Source organism: Macrobrachium nipponense, chromosome 48 (assembly GCF_015104395.2).
Source record: "Macrobrachium nipponense isolate FS-2020 chromosome 48, ASM1510439v2, whole genome shotgun sequence".
Taxonomy (NCBI): domain Eukaryota; kingdom Metazoa; phylum Arthropoda; class Malacostraca; order Decapoda; family Palaemonidae; genus Macrobrachium; species Macrobrachium nipponense.
In genome coordinates, this window is record NC_087223.1 from 19322607 (window position 1) to 19329604 (window position 6998).

The 6998-nt window shown below is 40.0% G+C and overlaps 1 long non-coding RNA gene across 1 annotated transcript; it reads left to right on the plus strand.

Annotated features, from left to right (window-relative positions):
• The first annotated feature begins 504 nt into the window (after window positions 1-504).
• LOC135204956 (uncharacterized) lies at window positions 505-2755 on the plus strand. The gene is made up of 4 exons (XR_010312388.1): window positions 505-782; window positions 1141-1252; window positions 1676-1841; window positions 2360-2755. It is a non-coding gene; the product is annotated as an uncharacterized LOC135204956 (long non-coding RNA).
• The last annotated feature ends 4243 nt before the right edge of the window (window positions 2756-6998 follow it).

Genomic DNA, 6998 nt, shown 5'->3' on the forward strand with positions numbered 1-6998 from the left:
TCGAATTTCATACGTGACATCATTGGGTGATGAATTTCTATTGGTCGAATTTCATACGTGACATCATTGGGTAATGAATTTCTATTGGTCGAATTTCATACGTGACATCATTGGGTGATGAATTTCTATTGGTCGAATTTCATAAGTGACGTCATTGGGGTGCTGAATTTCTATTGGTCGAATTTCACGCATGATGTCACCATAGACTAATTCGGTCTTGACAGTAGCTGGAGACAATGCCGTTGATTTCAATAGGATTGTAGAAGAGAGAAAATATGCACAAATAACAGACACACACATATATATGTGTGTGGGTAAATTCACGCTGGATAAAGAAACTGATGGTAAATTTCCCTTTCTTGATATAATGATACCAAAAGAACTTTTGCCTCATTCAATACTCAATATATATGGCGTAGCAATTACTGCACTAGCCTCCCAACTTACAGAGCCAAAGTTCAAATTCACCAACTGTTACGCTATTAATCTGAGCGTTCGATGATGTACCTGAATATTGGGCGGTTCAAGCGAATCCCATGATAGCGAAAACACTAAACAGAATTTGTCACAGAGAATGGGGGACAGATTCTGAATGCAAGGTTTGATCTACTCCCTTCTCTATCTCCTCTGTTGGTTGTTTCACTGTGGCTCAGCCCTTTACATACTAAATTTTTCTTTTTTTCAGTCTGGAACGACCAATCAACTCCCTCGACGACCTTGCGAAGAGACCAGACGTCGAAACTTACGTCGCCATCAACAGCGAAAATCACCAGCTCTTTATGGTAGACTCTCCACACTCTGATTCAACTGAAGATTGATTGGGATGACAGCTTTCCATATTTTACACATAATTTGCATAAATGAATCAAGAGAGAATACGAATTAGTCAATAAATTTGCAGCTGAAGCGTGGGCAGCCATTCCAGGGCAATGTATACAGGTTAAGCTGGGGTTATGGGTAGCAAATGCCCCTTAGTTTGGTCAAAGAATACCAGGTTAAGTTACGTTCGATTACAGAAGCCTATAGTTTTCCTTGGTTTACCTAAAAATTCTGTCAGAGAATGGACCCACTAATGCAGACTGCAACTATATCGTACCTTTTCCAGACATAACTAGCTATCGCCAAGTTTCTTATCAACAGAACCAAACCAAAGGCATTCTGGGTGCTATCAGCAAACATGTGGTGCCAGACACAGGGGTAGACTTTGCTATCAAACAACGGAGAATCATCGACGGGAAAGCAGTGGCTATAAGTAAGTTCAGGTTTTTTTTTTTTTTTTTTGTTCATGGCGCACAAAGACACTCTTGTATTCAGACGTCCCACACAGCCCAACTTCTACAATAGATCAAAATGCAAGGAGAGGTTTGTGGGTCTTATTCCAGTGTATTCATTTAGGGTATGGCCACTTCAACATCTTATAAACACATTGGCAACCACTCCTGTAAAACGTCATGAGCCAATGTTGGAAACTTATTGCAAACACATCATGAACAGGTTGAATAGAAGTCATTGGTAAATCTAAGCAGTGCTTCATAGGATTAGCCAGCATTTGCCAAAGATTCGTTCATCACTTATTGTCACTGCCTTGATTCCAACCTATTTATGACATGTTTAGCTGCAGTGTGGAAAAACTCACTGTATATAATAGATCATAATTCTTCTTCTTCTGTACCAGGTAGTGACAGCTTCCACTACTTCACTGCCACATATTACAACCAAATGGAGGGGATACGAGGATTTACACCGTGCAGGCTTCACATATCGGCTGACCCTGTCATACAAACGTACTATACGTTCATTGTCAATAAAAACAGCTGGTTTAAGGAACAGATGGATACACGGTAAGTCTTATTGGTCAAATTCACCCAGCGAGCAACCGTGAGGTTCTGCCCAATATCTTCGTTATATGCGCATCCCCAGAAATGCATTAGTTAGGCAAACAACATGATTCAAGATCACAAACGAAAAAGCCAACATTTTGTCTCCATAATCTGCATTTCTAAGATTCCTGAACACCTCTCATTAGCATCTTGCTTGGGCTTGACATCATAATATTCAATTTCATGTCAGTGTTCAATATCACTTATTCAGAAAACAGTCACTAATTCCAAATTGCAGAGTTGCAACTGGTCCACAGCCAAGCAAACTGTATATTTTCTAAGGCTCATGAAGCCTCCTTGAACTTTCTTGAATATGAAGATGTCAGTAAAATTCTTGGTTCTCTATTTAAGTTGCAGACACTGTTATGAATGTATGTTCATATAGGATTTAGCTCTAAGCTGGGTTAGGTAAGATTTCCATCTGTCCCAACGTGCAAAGTCGAACCAACATCCTTTCAAGAGGAATCTTTCACACACAGAATCAGGTGGCTTCGATCGTACGGCATCGTCAACCAACTGGTCAAGAAGTTCGACCCGCCCGGGTGCTACCTCTACCACCCCAAGGATCTACTGGGGTCATCGCAGAGCCTGAACATGACCCAACTCCAGGACATCATCTGGGTGTGGCTGACGGGCATCCTACTGTCTGCCATTGTGTTCTTGACGAAGCGTTTTGTAGGAGAGAAGTCTTGAACAAAATGGAATTTGCTATAATTATAACCTTTGGCCTCAAGTGTACGTCGTAACCATCTTATAGCCCCTTTCCTCTTGGGGTGAAACAAGTTTATAAATATCTACAAATCAAAATAATATTGGAACAGAAAATGTATGAATTTTATTCAATAAAACTTTCTCTAGCAAGGCACTTCTCCTAATCCTCACTATCTTGAAGACACACATAAAAGACGGGGCCTTTTTCTAAGTACCAAGGTGACTTTGATTACGTAAGTTCCCCAGTCTCATTCATGGGGGGGGGGGGGGGTACAAAATATAAAAAAAATGGGGTGAAAAGCACACAAATATAGCATAGATATTCCCAGCTCAAAAGCCCCTTATCTCTCTGAAGCAGGCGAGATAACATTGTTTATGAGACTCGCGATTCTTGTTAAGCCGCAGATAAGATTTGGCCCCACTGGTTACGTCACTGCTTTTCAGGTCACACGCTTTTGCAGGTGTGCTCTCATGAATTCCTTTCCAGGCCTCGGGCATTTTCATTTGCACTGTTCAGTCAATTCACCTTCAGGGCACAAATGCAGGTGTACACATTCACTGTGTGTCAGCTGACGCGTGTTCATTTTCAGGTGTACGGGTTGATTCAAGTTTCATTTCAGAACAAACATGGCTTCACAACTGTAGTACATCTTCTTCCACTGATTTTCAGGCTACGGATGTTCAGCCCTGTCCATTTATTGAGCTCAATTTTAGATCACATATGTTTAAATTAGTAATTCTTACTTGCTCCATTCATTCTCAGACTGCGTGTTTTGACAGCTGTACCGCAATAAATTCATTTTCTGGCAACAGATGATCCCAGCAGCTGTTGTTGCTATTCTGACCATCTCCAGGTCACAAATGCAGCTGCACTCATTCAGCTCATTGTCCAATCACTCTCAGGTCAGAGGTATTTTTACAGCTGTGCTTCTCATTCAGCTAATTTTCATGCCAATATTCGCAGCCGTATACAACCCATCTGCCCTATTCCTTAACTTGTTGGTTAGTGCTGATATCAAGCACTTCAAGGACACTGTCTTAATGGACCTTGCTCCTTCAGTAATGACATATAATTCTTGCAAAGGAGTCTCACAGATAATAAACAGAGTGAGGGACCTCGCCAAGATATGAGAATAATGCTCCTTACAAGGTTGCACAAGGAACTTATAAATCTGCAGGAGCTACTTAGAGAGCGAATGCTTGTGGCCCCTAAAAAAATATCCATTTCCTTAAGGCAAACTTGACCAAGAGTTGGATTCATCTATAGGTGAACAGGTAGGACAATTGTGAGGAATTCCTCTCACAACGATTTTATTTTCTAATATTTTTGATTATTCACTTGTTTCCATGCTATTTGTCTTTTATTTTAGTTATTAGTGTCTGTCTCATAAGAAATTATTGATTGATTTTCACTGCGTATTGCCGTCTGTCAGGTAATCGACAGACAGGAACTATGTTACTGTATTTGTATTCATGTGAAAACCAAATGCATTCGCATGCCCATATATTTTGCAAAGATATGTACGTCTACATTGCATGACATAATAAGGGTGAAAGAACCACATCTATTCGAGAATGACACTCTTAACATTATTTTATCTGATTTTGCTATGTTCTAGTACGTAGTATCTGTGGTGCGGTTAGCACCGAAAAGATGGTTTTACACAAAGACGAAGTCTTTTGACATAACGTCGGTAGACGTTTTAGTAACGAAGTATAATTACTGTTTTGGTTATGATAATTCATTTGTCTTTATATAGATGAAATTGTTCTTAGTGAATGTATTGCGCATATTACGTATGGTAAGAGTTGGTGTCATTGGGTCTTGTTTGTGCCTCTCGCCAGAGAAGCCATTAGGAGAGGTCAAAAGATCAGGAGGGGAAAAGAAGGGTAGTAGATCGCCCCTCTGAACGCTCCTTTGCGTGCCCCTCTAGGGGTGTGTATGCGTATGTGCATAGTACACTGTATGGGCATGATATCGCCCAAAACTGTATTGACACACACCACCAATTAATTCACTACATTTAATAAATATGTTGAAGTTGCACACTATTATATTTGGAATTTATTTTTGACAACGAAGTTGATAATTATTGTAGATTTTTTTATGTTCACGAAAACCTTGTACGTCAGTTCTACATTCGTGGTAATTGAATAACTTGTCTCTTTTCCCCAACAAAACCCGAATGCAGGACGGAACGGACAGCTTCTTGGCTCAACTTTTGAGGTGACCTGTTATCTAGTGTTGTGTAGTGATGTGTGTGTGGATTTAGAAAGGGCGATTGCCCTGATTCTTTTAATTTTGTCGTAATTTGGTTCATTTGAGTGCCATTGATTTACAATTCCCCTTGAGTGATTAATTTAATTTGTCACTTATGTGTTGTTACTCTTTGATATGTTTAACTTTTAGTTATTAAATTAATTTTAACTTTACGTTTATCAAATGCGTTTCAATATCCTTCGATTTTATTTCATTTTTCCTATGTTTCAGTTTTGTGGATGGTGAATATGAATTGATCTGATAAACCTTTATTGTGTTCATATCTTAAGGTTATGCAAATAACTTAGAAACGAGATAACACAGCGGTCCTCTAAGGTCTGAAAATCAACCTGTGAGTACTCGCAACATTTAGAGAGAGAGAGAGAGAGAGAGGCACGTACCTCTCGTCGTATCTCGTGTAGCGAATTATGATCTGAGTTCATGTCTACAAGGACTGCTCAGTAAGTGAAAGTACTTAATTGTGCTACTATTCATTAATGATATTGGTGTGTTATCCTCGTTAATAATGAATTGGGTTGAGAGATATCTCCCCGTAATTTAGAAACCGCAAAGGGAGTTTTGTGGAGTTGTTACGTAAGGCTTTTAGCGGTTTTTGACCAAGTAACAACGTTAAGCATATAATACAGTCCACTATAAGTCCATCTTTTTCGCCACAACAATAGTGGCTTCAAAGAGCAGCACAATGTAGATGAGAAAGCAGTTCGTGATGGAAGCTACCCAAGATAAGGAAATGGGTAAGTGTAGAGCTGCTACAATAAAAGTAGACGAGTTTCTAAAGAACTTTCTGCTTTGAGAATTTTGGTTCACATCAAGTCTTCCAAAGGAAAGATTTTATGGACCTGAGAGGCGAATTCTTAGCCCTAAAATGAATGCAGACTTAGTTTAAGTACTCACAGTCAAACTGTTCTGGTTGCCAGATTCTGACATCTTTCCTTATGCAAGAAAAGGCCCAATAAACCAAAAGTAGATTCTCTTTAGATGTCCAAACTTCAGTGCAAAGTTGGACCTCATGTTAACACCAGAAATGTACCCTTGTCAGTTGAGTATGCTCTATCTAATCTCGTGGGATTATAGCATCCGTCTGGCTGGTACAGTCGGTAACGCGTTGGCCTCGTAATCTCGGGAACCAGCGTTCGCTCCCCGTCAACGGGAATTTTTGAGAGTCTACTACACGGTTACTGCCTTGAGTGATGTCATAGCGGGTGGTTGGGTTTACCCAGCTGACGTCCGCCCAAGAGGCAATTGCCTGTCGGGGGACTGAAACCAACAAACTTTAACTTTGTTACATGGTCTTCAATAACATGATATCTCGGTGGATGTGCGTGGTGGCGCAGCGGTACGGCTCTCGCCTACCGGTCGAGAGGACCGGGGTTTGAATCCCGCCGTTCACTGGTGGCTTGGGGGTGATGCCATTGCATAAACCTAGCAGTCTGAAAACTTGAGAGGGTTAGGAGAATATGTGCCTGCCTGAGGGCTGGCACATATTCTGACTACAACAAACGCCATGATCGTGAAAAGAGATGGAACTTCATCCAAAAATACTGACCAGGACCGACTCACGCTCTCACCTCTTAACCCAAATATTCTCAAAATGAGCCACCTCCGATTTCATCACAGAATATGTAGCCTATTAAAACAAAAGTTGAACCCAGTGTACTTTTCTCTTGGTAATGAAATTTCAATAGCTTATTACACTTAACCTTACTAAATGCAATACGCTATTCATTCTAAACATATCATTCCTATATTAGAGAGAAGTGAAAGGTGTCAAATTGTAGCTAGAGGTCTCTGCGGCCAATGATCAGTACTACCTACTGATAAAATACTGACAAAAGAAGATAACCTTACGTCATCTGGAATTGTCAATATTAAAGGTAACTAAAACACGTCATCCTTGATTCTATAAAAGATATAAAATAACACAATGGATTTATTTACACCTACGACAAATGATGAAAGTTTCTTAGGCTTGAAATATAATAATAAACCTCCATTATCAGATATCTCAATCACTCAAACTCTGCAAGATTTTAATAATTCCGTTTTCAGAAAGCAGACACTTCCAGGTCACGGTGCGAACCTTTACAGCAGACCCTCTTTCACTTCTCACTCAAATAGCGGTACTA